Source organism: Hylaeus anthracinus, unplaced genomic scaffold (genome assembly GCF_026225885.1).
Source record: "Hylaeus anthracinus isolate JK02 unplaced genomic scaffold, UHH_iyHylAnth1.0_haploid 11981, whole genome shotgun sequence".
Classification (NCBI taxonomy): Eukaryota; Metazoa; Arthropoda; class Insecta; order Hymenoptera; family Colletidae; genus Hylaeus; species Hylaeus anthracinus.
The window spans coordinates 3,033,335-3,051,113 of record NW_026534329.1 but is presented as its reverse complement, the minus strand read 5'-3'; the positions used below and the strand labels follow the sequence as shown (position 1 = coordinate 3,051,113).

At 47.1% G+C, this 17,779-nt stretch overlaps 1 protein-coding gene across 1 annotated transcript in view; it reads right to left on the bottom strand.

The window, feature by feature from the left end:
- The window catches only part of LOC128885514 (COUP transcription factor 2), a 102,155-nt gene that overhangs the window by 62,158 nt on the left and 22,218 nt on the right, over window positions 1-17,779 (bottom strand). The window lies entirely within an intron of this gene.

Sequence of the window (17,779 nt, the reverse complement as noted above, 5' to 3'; positions counted from 1 at the left end):
AACTGGACGGTTAACGCAAGATTGCGTATTATCAGGCGTATTCGATGCGCGTGGTTTTTTTTTTCCTGGCGCGTCGAGCCGATCGTCGCGCCTAAATTCCTCGATTCGCGACAGCAGCCAATAATTATTCGCGGCGGGTCAGGGGTCGCGCGATTGCCGCGAAGAGGCGCGATTGCGCTGTCGTTTTATCGAACGCGCGCATTTTTTGTTCCAAAATCGAAGAGGAGAAACGCCAGTGACTCGATACGCGCGGGACAATTTCGCTCGCGGAGACGCGAGATAATCGTGCACCGCTGAGTCGTTTTCATGGAACAAAACAATTTCGAGTGCAGGCAAGGTGGAATTAAAATAATTAAAGACAGCCTTTCAGCCTAATCTTAAATGAAAACGTGTCATCGATCCCGTGTCGCTTGGTTTAACATCGAAAGAATCGACGTGTCCACGGAAAAAAACCCGTGCGCAACGTCGTATTGATAAACTTATCGGCAACAAAACACGATTCGTGCCAAAGTCCGCGGCGATCGTGAAACGGTGAAGCAATTTTTTCTCGCGTTTCTTCGCTCCTGCGACCGAACTTTTCCAAGTTCTTTTATCCTGCTCTTTTTTCGTTCCCGTATCTTCGACGTTAGATACGAAAACGTCAGCATAATTTTGAAATTAAATTTAAAACGACCACGGCTGTACCTCGTCTGTACGCGATTGCGCCAGTAGTGTCTTTTACGACGTGTACGCTTTCGTGTGAATCGCTTTCGATAGACGTTAAGCTGACGATGATAATAATAACCGAACTGCGGACTGGAAGCACATGCTGAACGTGTACAGTGATGTGTGAACTTATAAAAAATGTAATACAAATATCGTTAAATCATTTTACGAAATGTATTTTGCACGTGTTTCGTACACCACGTTTGTCGCCACGTCAACCAGAAATAGGTGACAGGATTCTTCACGAAGGAACCAAAGGAATTAATTTCGAAGACGAGATTAAAAAATGAAATACCACGACAGACGTTAAATTATCTTGTCTTCGATAGTCTCGAGACAAAATTTCAAGTTCATAGCTCTTCACAAACTTTAGCCAACGCGATTTGTGTTTATAGCTGTCAACAGGACCGAAGAAACTGATCGCGAACGCGCCCTAAGTTATTTACGAGGGTTAATCGGAAAATTTTTGTTAAAACGAGTAACGCATCGAAATCGTTATCTCTTATTCGCCGGTTCGAAATCTTTTATCCGGATGAGAGTTCTGCCGATATCCGACAGCGCGCACCGAGTATACGGCACGCACGGCCATAGAGAAATTCTCGGACATGGATTGATGGTGCTGACGCGGCTTCGGGAGACGAACAGAAAGAGCTAGAGTGGGTCAAGCGAAGCGGAATAGAGAGGGATAGGGTAAACGAGAAAAAAGCATGTATCTCCGTCCTCGTTCGTCCGTATTCGAGAGGAGTATCCGTCTCCGCCCGATGCACAATGAGCGCCAGGCATCGTTCAAAATAATTATAAACATCGAGAAACGACGATCAATCTTCCGTTCTCCTTCTTCGATAATAAACGAATTACGAAGATGACGTCGACTCGGAAATAAAAAAAAAAAAAAAAAAAAAAAAAGCCTGGAGAATATACCGGATCGGTGGAGTGAAGTGGGGGAAGGGAAGAAGGGGAAGCGGGGATGAAGGAAGAAGAGCGAGGAGACGAATGGAAAAGGAAGAGGGGAGGGAACGGAGCACCCGCGGAGCGCGTGATTTAAAATGCTAATTTTTTTCGTTCGCAGCGACAGCGCGTTGATTAAGACGATCGCGCGGAGCGGCGCGCGGAAAGGAATTTCATTAGCGGCCATGACGTACGGCTTAGAAATTTCACGCGGCGGAGCGATACGCGCGCGTGCTGCCCGCGTCAAACTTTAATCGCGCGCATGCCCGATCCGCGAGACCGATCGCCAGGGGATTCCCTGCGGAGAGCGCGCGCGGAAGATCGCCGATAGACGACGGAAATGGAACCGGGTCGCGAAAGCAGTTCCTCGAAGGTCGAATTCTTTACGTTTGCGGTATTAACGGATTGCCTGCGGAACGATGACCACTCGACGAAGCGTCGTTTGTTTTTATTGGGTTGTCGGGAAAGTCAACCCAATCGGTTTGAAAGACGGAACGGTTATGGAACAAAATTTTACTTAACACTTTGCCGGCCGCAGACTCTTCGCATCGCCTTTACGCTGCCGCCGGCGAGATTCACGCAGGTTCTACTGCTCGCCAACGGTGTGATTCACGCAATTGTTCACTGTATAAGTAGTTGCAATATAATTGTTATTAAAGAAAGCATTGAGATAACTGTTACACTATTTTTATTCCATAGTCTTATACTTTTAATTAGTACTAAAACATTTTATTAGAAAATTTAACTCCTAGGATTCATAGTTCTTTTTCGTATGATAAATTTCGAAACATTTTCCTACATGCAGAGAAACGTATCGTCCTCTGATAACAGATCAGCATATATTTCCTCATCGTAGAGCATTCTGAAGGATATTTTAAAACTTGTATTGAATCTAACATAAGCTTCCGATATTTGAAGGCAGCGAAAGACAGTCTCGGACTAACAAAACAAGAGTCCCCTAAAAAACTTTTAATAAAAAAAGATCTGGTAAATTGAAAGGGGAAAACAGTTGAAACCAATGTTCTCTGGTCGTCAAATGTTGCTTTGCGATAATATGTCTACCTATACAAACGTAGATATAAAGCATCATCGTTGGCGAAAATAAGTCACGCGTGCGTGACAGCGGCCGGCAAAGTGTTAAGTAATTCAATATATATACAGCTCTTTGAATTTCTCTTAAAAATTGGTACGAACTTCGGGACAACCCAGTAAGATACTTCCAACTGTTTAATAGTAATTACAAAGTAAAATTAATTACGCTCTTTCAAGCCCAGCCAATATTGGTATAATCGAAGTCCATTATCGAACAGACGGGACATAAAATGTAGTCACATTAAGCTACTTCATCAAGATCGTTTCAACCGAACTCAGTCTCTCCTATAAGTACGCTACATTTTACTATACGTCTAACGTATAATCTTGGCGTCAAGGATGAAACACGAGGTTGCAAATCAATTTCGTATCCGCTCGGGACTCGTTACGATCTCGCTCACATTTTCGCGCGTGACGTTGACTCCGCGAAAAATACCTCCCCTTATCTCTCTGCTATCAAGTCGCGTACCGGCCACCGTGTAACTGTAATAGCGTGGACCGACAGGTTTTACGAATAACGCGACAGCTGCGAAGTGGAAGGACGGAATACCGAAAAAAGAAAGATCGGGCGCGAAACGAAAGAAAAAGGAGATGGAGTATCTCGCGAATCCAACACAATTTCTCCGACAGCAACGACCTACATGGGCATCGGTACGAGGTCATTGGGTCGTCTGGTAGGTATCCCGCAACGCGGGACGAGCTCAGGTTCGTATTCTCCAAAGGAAATACCTGCTCGCGCCTTCGAACGTATCCTTGCGTAGAAGTGCTCTCGAGATTTCTATCCGAAGACGTTGCGCAACGTGCGCCGTTCTGTATTATTATCATTATTTTTATTATTATTGCGTATGGAATAATCCCTTAATTTATAAAATTCATGGACGTATTAGAAATTAATTCTGTGTCCAAGGCGTTCTGGAACGACTCTGTGCTTGTGTTTCCGAAGTAACCATTTATTAACGGCGATACAGTCTGAACGTGACAAAATGACCATTAAATATTTCTGTTTATACCAAAGTCGCGTTGAATTTCTGTTGGTTAACCTATGCCATGGAATCCTGAATTCTAAATGGGGTGAGAAAATCCATCGCGGCTTTACCAGTAGTTTAAACTGGTACCGCGAGGGTCCCTATCATTGGCGGGTGAGTTAAACCTATGGAGACAGTTTAGCCCACATCGGAGGTTGGACCTGCTGTATACCTCGACGGAAGAGAGTCCACTTAGACACCGACCTGCTAAGCTGGTAGAGATTTAGAAAGGTTTCGACCATGCCAAAAGGACACCTACAGTCCTCAAGAACTAGAGTCTCCCTAGAACTCCAGAGTCGCAACTGTTTCCGTCGTATTTATTAAATTTGCTCGCAAAATACTTTCTGTTGCCTCTTTGATACTCTTTGATACTCTTTTGACACTCTTTTTTCTCGGTACGTTGAACTTATTAATTTTCTGAAGAAGCTGCTATTTTAGCTTCTTGGGTTTTATACAATAGCTACAACAGGTCAGCACCATCTTCAAGTCTACGTCTTCTGGTCAAATCGTTTGTCTAGGTAAGTCAGAATTCCTCGCGTATAACGCGCGTTCTCCTCGCAGCGTGCTCGACCTACATCCCGAGGAAATGATTTGCTCTCCGGGGCTACGTATTTACCTAGCCTGCACGATTTCTCGGTATTCTCCGTGTTAAGCACCTGTGGTTGAAATTTCTTCGTTCGAAACGCGGAAAGAGTTCATCCGTGAAGTGCTCAAGTTCTCGGAAAACTACCATAGTCGAATAGTCTGGTTTTTGGAACGAAGCTAAACATAAATTTGCGACAAGGAGACGCCGAGAAAAATGGCCCATTATTGCGAGAAGCTGCAGCGTCTCGTACTATATCCCGGCTGGTACCAGAAGATCGATCAGGTTTCGACGGATAATTACTTCAAATAGAGATTATAGAGTAGTGCATCGTTCGGTACTAATTCCCTGAGCTCCGACGATAAATAAACACCTAGACTCCGCAGCAGACCCGCAACGAAATAGCCTAACGATGGGAAGAACGCTTCTTGGATGCTACTCACTATCCTTCTCTCTCTTTTCTCTATTATCATCAGGCTACATATGTGACATGCACCGAGGTTGTGCGCAAGTCTACATGCATTTCTTCATTTTATTTACATTTGACCCAGCTCCAGTTTCGATTTCTTCACTTTGACCGTTCATGTTACTATCATTCACTTGTCATACGATTATACTAATTTTTCTTTTCTCTCCTCGTCTACCCAACGTTGCCAATCTTTCAAAATTTGTCTAGATTCTAATCGCGAAGAGAAAAATTTCAAACTAGACTCAGATCCTAGGAGCAATCAACCATGGAATTTTCATCCGACCACCTGTCTATCCGTCGCTCTTATCTCGCCTCATTTTCTCGTCCATTAATTAACTCGGCGCTCCATTTATCGATTCGATCATCGAACGGGTTCTATCGTCCGTGATTTTTCTCGGAGAAAAAGCGCAACGTGTTTTCTTCCCCCAGAAAGAAAAGTTTCCAACGCGATCGAAACGTCCAGATAGCCGCGTTCCGTGACACGGAAGTCTTTCTTTTGGGAAAAAGAAAGAAACACGACGGGAGGAAGATCGAAAAGAGAGGAGAAAGAGTCGCGTATCGCGTGGCCGAGGCAACACGGAATCATTTTTACGCGGCTAATAAGCGGGTGCTCGTCCCCTCGAGCGGCAGTTCCGGCTCGAAGGTGGCAAGCCAAAGAGTAGGCGGCCGGTGAGAAGTGCCGCGAGTCGATGCTATTAAGATTTCCGTATCGTCGTCCCGTTACCGCGACTACGACGCTTCGTGCTCGCTCCCTGCTCCTTCGCCGTTGCAATTTCACTCCTTCGCATCGACCACTTCGTCTTTCTACTCGTTGACTGCCCGTTACCAAATCCTTCGTTAACGCTGCCGTGCCTCGTGAATAATGGCGACACGCGAAATTCACAGGGGGTCCTGTCACACAAATATGGCTGGTAATCATACTCCGCTACGTCACGAATCGTATTAATCCATGCTTCGAACTCTCCCATCCGTCGATCTTTTATTTGTGTCACCTTTCTTGTTTTATGTGTTACGTTTGGCTTTCCAGTGGATGCTCAGGCGAGACGTCGGCTTCGTAGCTACCATTGGAAGAGGTCGGGACCAGGTTACCAGGTATCGAGCACACATGGTGTAATATACGATCGAAGCCGTTGCCTGGTCGTGCTAAATCGTCGGGATTTGCTTCGAAACGGACTCGATTTCGGTCAAAAGTTTCGTCCAACGGTAATCTCGTTCCCACCTGAACGATGAACTTCCTTCGAGGCGACGGAGCGGAAAATTCGACGCTGTCGTGCTCCCTCTTGGATACCAGTGACGTAACGCGCGACGCGATCGAGTGGAAAGAGAAAGAATACCTGACAGGACGAGGAATCGCTCGGGGGGATTCTATCTTTTCTCGTAAACTCGACCGGTTCGACCAGGGCCACCTTCCGAATCGTTTCTGTCTACGGTTCCACGAATGCATTTCGTTTCTATTCCTGTTGGCTGTTACAATTCTGCAAATCTTCGCGATACCCAACTCTGTGAACTTCTCCAAGATAAGAATAATCAACACTTCGTTGACAGGTGACGAGTTAACTCGCGTTTGCACTTGCATTATCTATTTCAATTTATGAAACCCAGGACGATATTCAATTGATTATGTTGGTAAAATATAAATAAAGTTTATTGGACTTTATTTATTAGGGTGAACGAAAAGTTCTTGCGTTTTTCTCTCGAATGCCTTACTTTTCGTTTACACCCCCACAATAATATGGAACATGTTTCTCTGTATCGTGATTCCAGGATAACAAACGTCTGTCTGGCATTATTAACGCGAGGGGGCGTACGAAACGAGGAGACCAGCAAGGGTTTGGAAGGCAGGAAGGAAGGAAGCAGGAGAGAAGAGACGTACCAGAGACGAGAGCGAGCCGAAGGTATCGAGAGAAAGAGAAAGAGATCCGAAATCCACCTGCGGATCGAGACGGGCAGGGAACCAGTCGACGCGGAATAACTGGTATTAATACGTCACGTAATTACCATGCGAGGGGTACGTATGGCGATGTAGGTGTGCGTGTGTACAGTTCCCGGTGCCCCGACAGGGCAGCCAAGGCGGGTTCGAGCACACGTAAACCTACCAGTTGGGACGAGCCCGAGCGGAGTCGAGTCTCTAGACTCGCGGAAGATGGCGAGAGAATATGCATCGTGGCAGGCAGTTTCCAAGCGAGCGGAGGTCGCTCCGGGCCATGCTTCTGTTCCGAGCTATTATGATAATTTCGCCGGAAAGAAGGTTACCGACTTGGGCCGTAGGCGATTACCCTCGCCGTGCTCGCCTTCCAGCGAGGATCGCGCTCGCGACCACGAACGAGAATGGACGCGGCAGCTCGCCATTATCCTGCCGCTGATTCGACGCTATCGGCCTCGCCGCGCGAGCCTACCTGCCCGTGAGTACTCTTCGCGATTCACGATCGCCTACACGCTTCCTCCTTTGGCTCGATTTCACGCGGAATCGAGACGATTCCCGCGATTCGGAGCTCGCGCGGGGAGTCCTCGTCGCGCAGGGATTTCATCTGGGACGTTTTATGTAAGTGTGGAGATCTGGTTGTGCGGTCTTCATCGTAGATCGATCTTAATTCTTTGAGCGTTCTAAAGGGAAGCATTCGACGTGTCAACATTGTCCTTTCTCGGATTTGCACGAAAATTTCCCCTGGCACTCAAAGGGTTAATCAAGGATGTAGCTACTGATTTTGTTTCGCAAGGATTCAGATTGGACACACGGATGGGACACACTCGAATCTCGATAATTTTCTAAAATGTTACATGGCAAGAGTATTTGTTCCCGACATTGGTCAGGCCTGTTCTTTTATACCAACCCATAATTTACAATACCGAGCTCGTTCGCAGTACCCTATTAATCTGCAATCTAAGTACAGCCTTAGCCAAAGTGTGGAGTTTCAGTGTGTAAAGATTCGAAAAGTTCGTTTCATCATCGCGTTAGCATACCAATCATTAAACCATTAAAGTGGAAACATACTCGATTCCCTATCTTATTTTCCTACGACTGAAAATATGCGATTTCCTAAAATTCCACGAATTCATTCCATTCCTGGCCGTAATAAATAAATAAATCGGTCGAGGTTCGCAGATGGATGTCGCGATATGAGAATCGCGACGTTCCAGTGGTAGGTCAAAGAGTCGCTCGTCTTGGCGGAGAGTCGAAGGCATCGAGGACTCGTCGAGGATCGAGAAGAAGGCGAATTGGACGTCCGAGTGAATCACGGGCCGAAAGTGGACGCGTCGAGCGTGGGACGAGGGGAGAGGAACAGTCTGAAAGACAGTAGGTCAAAAGAGCGTTCTCTTGGCCGCGAACCGGAACGGAGGAAGGACATCGCTGGGAGAAATTCCTTCGTCGGGAGGCTCCCACGCAATCGTGGACGATTCACGCGATTACGCGTAATCGGAGGGTTGGATGGGACTGCGCGGAACGCCGAAGCGTTCCGAGAAATTAGTTTCGTTGGAGGACTGTCTGTAACCGAGGTCACGGTGACGTTTTTCAGGAGGAAGCACGCCTCCGTCGTTATCGTCTTCGAGGCCTTACGAAAAGGAAACGAAACGCGACGTACGAGCCGAGGAAGAAGGAGAAGTCTCGAGTCCTCGAAGTTGAGAAGTGGCTGCATTTCTAACAACCAATTGCCCAATCGTTTTAACCCATTCGCTGCGAACTATGCGATGTCTCGTAGTTCAAGTTGTTTGCAATTACTCAAGGGATAAGTTTATAGCCTTTTGAATCACGAATTGTTGCAAAAGAAGATCGTAAATATTCTTTTTAAGCGCTTTAAATTCGCCTGACAGAGAATGGGTTAATCTCGTTGTGATAGAGCTAGTTTACTAGGAGTACATGTAGCCTGACCACAGATGATTCTTCACCTTTTGAAAAAGGATCATCGGCACAAGGCAAACGAAAGAATCAACTGGGAAGATCTCCTGCCGAGGATAATTCTTCCTATGTAGAATCGAGAATGCAAGTTGACCCTGTCACCGATCAACCCGGTACTTTTCACCTAGGATCTCCTCGATTGGAGCACTCGCTCGATAAACCCTATCCCGCAATTGGATCCGATCCGATCGATTCGTCGAAAGATTTTCATGTCGTCGACTCCCACGTTCGACGGGATTTTCGCACACGCGAGGCACGTTGCTCGCGTAGCTCTAACCGTAAAGCACAATAACTACCAGCTCTGGACGCGGAGTCCGTGCACGTTTGCGAATCGACCCGGCGAGATTGGAGGTGAACGAAAGAAAGCGGATATTAATAACGCGGCCCGTACGCGATTCCCTCGCGGTCCCTCCCCCCGTCCTCCTCCTCTTTCGCGAGACACGCCCGACTCATCGACTCGCTTCTCCTTTCGATCTGGTTCCCGTTCCGTTTCGTTTCGTCTTCCCCCGTTCGTTGTACCTTCCTCAACCTTAATGTTGCTCGCATAACGTAAGACCCGTACCGTCGAGTAGCATGCGAGCGGAGGCCTCGCCGCGAGCAGACACCGTGGGAATGTTAGGCGGGCCCGCTGGCCGCGCGCGGTGCGCCCTCTCCGTTTCTCTTCTGCTCCTCCTTTATACCTTTACACTCTTCTCTCGCCTCCTTTTCTCCTCTTCGTCCGCTCCTTATCTCTCCGTTCCTCTTTCCACTCTCCTGGACGCGCGCAAATCCTCGCAACGTCGATCCTTTCCCTTTCGGATCTCCTCTTCTTCATTCTTTTCTATATGTTCGACGATCCCCCGTGCTCCGCGAGCCCTTTTCCCGCCACGCCCGACTTTGTATCTACTAATTTGCGCTTTTACAAGTAACTGGCGCGGCGGAGATCCGCGCCTAGATACCGCCGCTCCTCCTTGCTCTTCTTCGATGAGAGCGGCTAATCAAAATATTAGTTGTACGCATAGATTCTCGATCAGGACGGCGATGGAAGACGGAAGACGAGGAGATACGAGCGTTACTTGTCGAAGATCGGAGCCAAACGCAACGACAGGTTGAAGAGTAGCTAGTTGATCGCATTTAAGCGATCGTACGAAGCTGAAGATATCGTTTATTGGCAGAAGACGTCGTTTGAATATTTTGCTCCAATATGGCGACCAAGCATACCTCATGAGAATTCGAATCCGACATCTCACTTTCTGATTGAACATTCGTTCAGGTCTCGATCAAATAAAATTCATTACTTAATAATTTAATTACGTCTCCAAATGGTTGAAATAATCCAATAATATGTAATTCATTTGGATCTTTACGATCTTGAATATACCCTAAAATTTTAAGTTCTAATAATGTTAAATAAGCTACTCTTGGTAATATTAAAATTGTTGATATTGAAATGGAGCCATGAAAAAAATCTCACGTTCCTCTGGATAAGAGTGGTGTCAAATGAATGGTCTTCAGGGGTGTTCGTCGAGTCAACAATGCCAAGAATTTCAAGATCCATCCGCCTATTACGTTTCGCCGTTTAAGATTCAGACAAAAATGCTCGACGAAGCAGAAAAGAAACGTGTTCGCAGTTTCCAGCTCGATCCATCGTGAATTCGACGCGCTTCGAGCGTTCTCCTTTGCATTGGTAACAGCGCCGTAGCCGAGGAACGCGCGCGAATGGACGGGTTAGCCGCGTATCTGCCCACGTCTATCAGAGACTGGTTCGCGACGCAAGGCAGGTGAGTTTTACGAGTTAACGGCTGTTGATATTTGCATCGCGCTCTTTTCACCGACTGGAATTGCCCTTCCCCTTTCTTTCGTTATTTTCTCCGTCTTCATCAGAATCCTGCTTGCTTGTATTCCCGCCGCTGTACCGCCACACGGTCTCGCAACTCGAATCCATCATCGGACTCGCACGATTATGTGGTTCATCCTTATCTCGATGAAGTTTGCGTCGTACACAGCTTTCAATCCTTGACAACTGCTTCTTCTCGTGACACGAACTATCAGAGTAGACCACGCAATCGTATTTCATATTTTCCACTACCCTTCGGGGCATTTTCTTTTATCCTTCGAAACGTGACTACTAGGGTAAGTATTGGTTTATCTTATTACTTTTATATCCGAGAGCTAGGAGAGCTGTGAGAGTGCTAGGAGAGCTCGAGACGTAAGAAGAAAGTACTAGTCGAAGACTCGCGGTGATCTTTGACGCAGGAAGTAGTGGAAAGACGGCTGCGAGAGGAGATCGCGCGTGACTGGGCATCGATGTTTCTCCTATAATCGACAAAGATGGAAAGAGAGACGAACGCGAGAGCAGCAGAGAACGAACGTGTCGGTGGGTGTGCGCAAAGCCGACCAACGTGGCGCTGACCGCCTTTTCCGAGTGAACTTTCACATTCTGATCGCGCGAGAGCTCCGACAGCCTCGAAGGTCGCCTCTGGTAGCTCCCAGTCGACTGCGAGCGCATTTAGTATCTACATACGTTCCCCGCAATGCACGCTAAGCGATCGTGCCGATTCAGCCACGAAAAAGGGCTAGAGTCGCACTCCACCGACGAATTCCTCCTTGAAATTGCCTCTCGAACATGGTAAGGACAGGTCGTTGTACAAAGCGATCTGACCTTACGTTCCTTGGGTATCTTCGATTTTGTTTAGATTCGTTTCTGTGATCCAGAATTGAACAGGAAAATGTTCTAACCCTTTGCACTCGAGAGGCGACCACTAGGTTTCACGCAGCAAATCTATCAGCAATAATATTTCGTTAGGTTTTGTTTCTTCAGAACACGAAGCGTCGATGATCGTCAGTGAGGCGCAGGTGACCCTATTTTCAAATCTCAATAGCTTAGAATTCGTGGCAACAAAATGCTAAGGCCTCGAGTGCAAAGGAGTGATACCGCTTGGGAGAATAAAATTGGTTACTTGTTTGGAGAAAATAAAGGCTATACTATCGAATCATACCGAACGATGGGGAAACGTTTAGCCGAGCAGTCGTGTAGTGGAATAAACCTTGCAAATAAATCGCCATTGCACTCAGCGTCGAAGGGATGCTCCACGAGCTCGAGCTCGTGGGTCTTCGGCGAAGAAACGACCATTACCGCGAATAAAACTCGTCGTTCCGGCAGGAAGGCAACGGCAGAGGGACGAGCACGAAACGCGAGCCGAAAGGAAAGTTTACCTAGATGTCGAGCAGGGTGAACGAACAAAGGGTAATACGGGCAACGGTGGACCTTGCACCGTTCTGAATATGCATAACGAGCTCGAGTTCCGATCGCAATCCCCCACGAACGGTGTCAGGTACTCTTGACCCGACGACAGTTTTGTCATGGTAATGCGCCTACTTTGTATTTTAATGGTCGGAAAGAGATTATGCGAGTAAACACGACCAACCGAACGCTACGCCTCGCGTTAACGATTTCGTTCGTGTCGCTCGCAAGCCTCTGCGAACTGTTTTTTTCCAACGTCCTCGGAGGCGAACACGAATCCATTGGGAACGAATGGTCAACGCTGGAACTACGATAAATCATTTTCATTGCTTCTGTTTGGACTGTAAAATAAAGTCATCGACGTGGATCTCGATTCTTTCTTCGTTTCCATGCGCAGTAATTAAATCTTAACTCGAGAAGCGATATGTTGTAAGAATGTCGACGTTTAGCGCGATAAGTTGAACTTTTTTTTACAATTGTCCTCGTTTAAGCGTAACCTGTAACGACACGATGCATGTTTTTCAATTTGCAGTTTCTTGAAACGTTTTACACACTCCGAGCTCGATATCCGCAATTTGCATCGCCTGCCAGTTCCTTTTACTGCGAATATTCCTTCCGATATCAAGGAGTCCCGTGGAATAATTAAACGAGTTCTTGTAACGTTTGTTTCTAGTGTATCAAGTTAACGCAAGGTGCAACCTTATTAGCCGGAGCAATATTGAAAATATTCATTTACGCCACGAAACGAAGCTTACGTGTAACGTTATTTTCCGCGAGCGATATTTGATATTAAGGAAAAAAGCCGTAACGTCGCGACTGTAATTATAAAATTTGACGAGTTAGGAATCGAAATGCATCGTTGCACCGATGGAACTTAATTAACCGGATCGGAATTAGAAATTAAAACTATGTACTTACATTGGTTGCTCCTATCTATAAGAAAGAAAATAAGTTTTATTGAACAGAGGCAAAGAAAAATTAATTATCGTTTTGAATTAAGACCGTTACGTTACGTTCTATGTTAATTTTAAATTCTACGAGCAAAGGGTCGGTTAAGGGGATCAAAAGTGCCCATAGACCGATTTCGATTTGCGATGATATATTCTATAGGTTATCTGAACAATTTTTGACCAATTCTTCTCGTCCTATTGCGTGAAAAATTTGGAAAAAGATCAGAGATATTACAGTTAGCGAGTTACATGTTTCAGAATTTTTTCAAATTTTTCAATTCAAAATCCAAGTTGTGAAAAATAAAAAATGCAACAAAATTATGAAAAATGCCGGTTTGCAGGAAGTGTATATTATTGTTATCATTATCTTCAATTTTTTTCATAATTTTGAGTGTGATGCGCCGTAGTTGAATAAATCGAGAATCGATTTGCATGATTCTTAACGTGTCCGGCAGGTAGTCGCGATGTCAAACGCCAAGCGTCGCTAAGACTTCGACAACGACCTAGCCGAAAGAGTTGTATACGCTTCGAACAACGTTGCAAGTATTCTCTGTCATTATCGAGATTCATAAACTAGGTACACGAACGGATCGAAAACTTAGAATCGCGCGGCAACGGCTAGTCACCGGTCCTATTTAATCGAACGATGGCGATCAAGCAACGTTGTAGTCGCGAAGGTTCTCGCGGCCCTCGAACGTTTAATTTTGGGTTGCAACGACACGCAAAGCTCGCGTTTCGTCACCGGGTTGCAACCGACGCGACCGAGTGGCATTTTCGGTCCGACGATAGACGGTCCAACGTTTACTCGCGGGGAACCGCGTCGATGCTCGCATTTGTCAAACCGTGCTCGCCAGCTCTCCTCTTCGTTCTCAGTTTCGTATTCCCTGGGGATGAACGTTTATCCAGCGTTATCGGTCCGTTCGGTGCGGCCACGGGGAGCGGCGATACCGAAGGGCGGAGAGGAGGCTCCTCCGTGCGCGGAGAATCAAGGATCGACCGCCAGCCGGATTACTAATCATTTCCCGGGTCCGAGAAACCTCGCTAATTGATTAAAGTCACGATCCTGACCCTGCCGTAATATCGGCAATCTCTTCTTGGCGCACGCTGGGGAGAAAGGTAGACATCGGGGACAGAGAAAAACGTACAAGATGGAGAGAAAGAACGGGGCACAGGATGAAAAAGAAAAGGCAAGAAACGGAGAAGTAGACGCTACTCTCTTTCCCTCTCGTATGTTGGCCTCGCGTAATTTTTACCAGCTCGCTCCGTCTCGGTTCCTCCCGTCCCTTTTTACATCCTCTCAGCCTTTCCTTCTTCTCATCGTTTTGGTTCGGTTCGGTTGCCCCGAACGTTCGTTCGAGCGGACTATCCGCCTTCGTCGTCCTCCCATTGTTGGATCGTTCCAGCCCGGCAAGGGAAACAATGTCTAATTTCAGTTAATGCGGCCATAATGGCCATCGTCGTTGCATCGCCGTGCCGCGTGCTTCGACGCCGAGCGATAAGTGAAATCCACCTTGGCACACCGGCGAATGCTCTGGGGCTACATCGATCTCGGACGAGTTCGTCCAGCTGTTGTGCCTGTATCTCTGTCAAAAGTTTCTAGCTAGGTCCTCTTCCGTTTCTATGCAAGTTCCTTTTTCCGAAAGAAGAAAAAGATGGAGGAAAGAACGATGGCCAGTATTTTGAAGATATCAAGAGGATGTAGAATGACCAACGAAATTAATCAGAAACATAACAAACGCCATTGACACATCCTTCACCAAACATCCAAATCTCGGCTCCGAGCTTCTCAGTCGTTCTTCACACTCGCTGTTCCTAATGGAAATAAGACATCCACGTTATCCACAAATCTGACAGTCGCCATCAGAATGATTTCATTATTCGTGTTTGCTCCAATTTCAAAAATTGCGCACCGTTTTTTTTTAGAGAAACGGTGCTGCCGGTTAATTCCTCTCGCACGGAATCCAACAAGGATAGGGGTTGGAAAGTGAGGACGTCATCGTCGAATATCGGAGTGGAATCGAACGCGAGGCTCTCCCGCGGTGTTTCTTCGAGAGGCAAGAGTTCCTCGCGGTATCGCGGCACGCGAAGAGTCGCGGTCGTTTTCGTAGCTACCGAGACGAGGAAGGAAGAAACGGGAGAGCCTCCGCGAAACGTACCGTCGTCGTCGGCCAGTCGCAATTAAGGGTTAATTAAATTGAGCGGCTTCCTAGATTTCTGTAATCATCGCGGACAGTATCTGCAGGGTAATCTTGAGCGCATCCTGTCTGCCTCGGGGGCCCCACGGAAGGAAGGGGCCCCGAGGTAAGGTCATGCACCCCGCTGACCTCGGACCACCGACTCTCCTCCTTCCCCTCCTGGCCTCTTCTAGCCCCCTACAAGCCCCACCGCTTCGACCTCCCCACCACAGGATCTTCTTCGTCCCATACCTCACCGCTCGACCCTCCGCTGAGCGTCCTTCTTGGCTTCGTCGATCCTACTCCTCGTCTCCTTTCCTTCTTCGCTCGCCTTTCTTCCTGATCTTCGTCTTCGTCTTCAACTTCGTCTTCGTCTCGGTTCTCATCCGCGTCGCCTTCGTCCTCCCCCGTTCCAATACACCCGGAACGTTATCCTCCGCCGTCAACCCCTCTCGCGGATGCGCTTTCTTCTTTCCGTCGAGCTCCTCCGCTCTCCGCACCTCCCTGACCACCTATGTCATGCTTATCCTTCTTTCGATTTTCTCCTCCCGAGCCTCCCGCTCTTTCCCCGGCGATCCTCGTCGCTTCCTCTCGTTTAACCTTCTCTCCTCCGTCACGCCGTATTTTCCCTTCGCGAAGACTCGCGAGGCACCGAGCTGGCGGGCACCGCGAGTCGTTGCGTGCCCCGCGCCGGTGAACGTTTCGAATTATTATCAAAACTCGAGGCATCATCCCGGATAATGAGCGGACGTCGCCGCGACAGGGCAGAAAACATTGTATTCCCGTGGGAAAACGCGACGGAGCTCCTACGGGGGTCGAGTAGGCGTCGACCAGCGCCGATGAGCGGATTCTGTTATGGCTGCTGGCACGGCGCGAGCGATTTCGACAGTTCTAACCCTTTGCACTCCAGATTTTGCTAGTTTCAGGAAAATTCGAAATTAACCCTTTGCACTCGGATATCCCTTGCGAGGAGACATCGTAAGTCTGACAAATTTTGTTAGCGACAGCACTGCTGACATCAAGGATCTATGTTACACGCTTCAAGAAAGCTATAAGAATTTATAATCAAGTCTGATAATACCAAACAAGACACGTTTCGAGATGGCGGAGAATGCAAAGGGTTAATAAGAACTTTGGTACCAGTATCCAGTGTCTAGATATTTAGTTCTGTTACACCGAAGTCAAAGGATGCCTCTATCGATTAGAAACCTGCACAACTGGCACGCGATCGCGCCCAGAGTTATGAACGGGTACTCTACTTTTAAAGGGACTTTGCGTATGTTTCCTAGAATTAGCTTTGGAAGGAGTAGCAAGCTCTATATCGATATAGAGTTTGGTTATCCAGGTTAACCCCACGAGAGTGTCCCGTGTCCTGCTCTGCGAGGTTCCTCCTGCTGCGCTCCCTGACCGTTCGTGTCGATGACCGTCTCGCTTACGTACGCCTCAAACAAGGTCAGATGCTATCTGGCGACGAGGGAACGAGTGAGAGAGAGAGAGGTCGGGATCACGGCAAGGGGACGGTCAAGAACAAGAGAAAACGTGAGAAAATTGTCCAACTTCCGCGAGACGGAACAGGAGGACCGCGACGGAACGCGGAGATGCGTTGACGTGTACCGAACAATGGCAAACGAATTACTTGGAAAGTGAATCGGTCTTATCGATCTATACGTGGTGGCTGAGACTCGCCTCTCGAGTGCAAAGGATTAATTCTCACGGGACTATATTTAGTATAACTTCATCGAGACAAAATATCTTCATCAAATTGTCCGTAAAGGGTTAGTTACCAGCCTTGTCTCATTTATGCCTCCATTTATAGTCCCCAAAGAGAAGTAAAGTATCCAGGTGAACGTCTCCTTTCAATTTTGGTCAAATCTACCCCTCCGTAATAATTCGGTGTTGTTTGTTTGCCAACGCTCGGTGCATGTCAACGTACCTCGAGGCACGGACCAGCAGGGGGCCTTCGGGCCCCGACGTTGAGGAGGGATGAGCGAGTGGCGAAACCTCGGACGGAAATAAGTACACCTGGATCGTTCGCGTCGGACGGTGACCAGCTCGTGCGTGTTCTAACAAGGTCAGATATTATCGCGCCGCGAACAGCCAAGTTCAACGGGAGAAAAAGGAAGAATCTTGGGAAGGGGAGAGGCGTGGGAATCTTTCCGGGATTTTCGTGAGCCAACGTCGCTCGGAAGGCTACGAATAGCGCACGTGTCTTCGTTTGTACGAGCAAATTAACGCCTCGACGAAGTCCTACTGCTGGTTACTCACGGGGAGTAAAGGTACACAGAGATTTACTGGAAATGTTCTGCGCGAGTCAGCTACGCTTTCGACAGAAATAGGCTGTAATTTATATTTCTTAGATTTTCTATTAAATATTTCTATTAAATATTCTTTTTAATTATTTAAACGAAGTGTACGCGTTCCTCGAAGAATTATTACGAGAGACATTTTGTTCTTTGGATTTAACCCCTCAAGACCTGATGCACGTGAGATATCTCGTCTTTAGCAAGCCGAACGTACGCAAAAAAAAAAAAACAAAAAAAAAAACACCGTACGCAATGTGTTAACTTTCAGATTTTTTTTGGAATAATTACGTATGTGTACGTGTAATTACGTAAACACTACCTTGACCAAGCCACCCTATTACAGATCAGTACTCTTCATTCCTTCATATAAATATGTACTTAGTGCCATATAGACTCTTGTTTACTACACGAA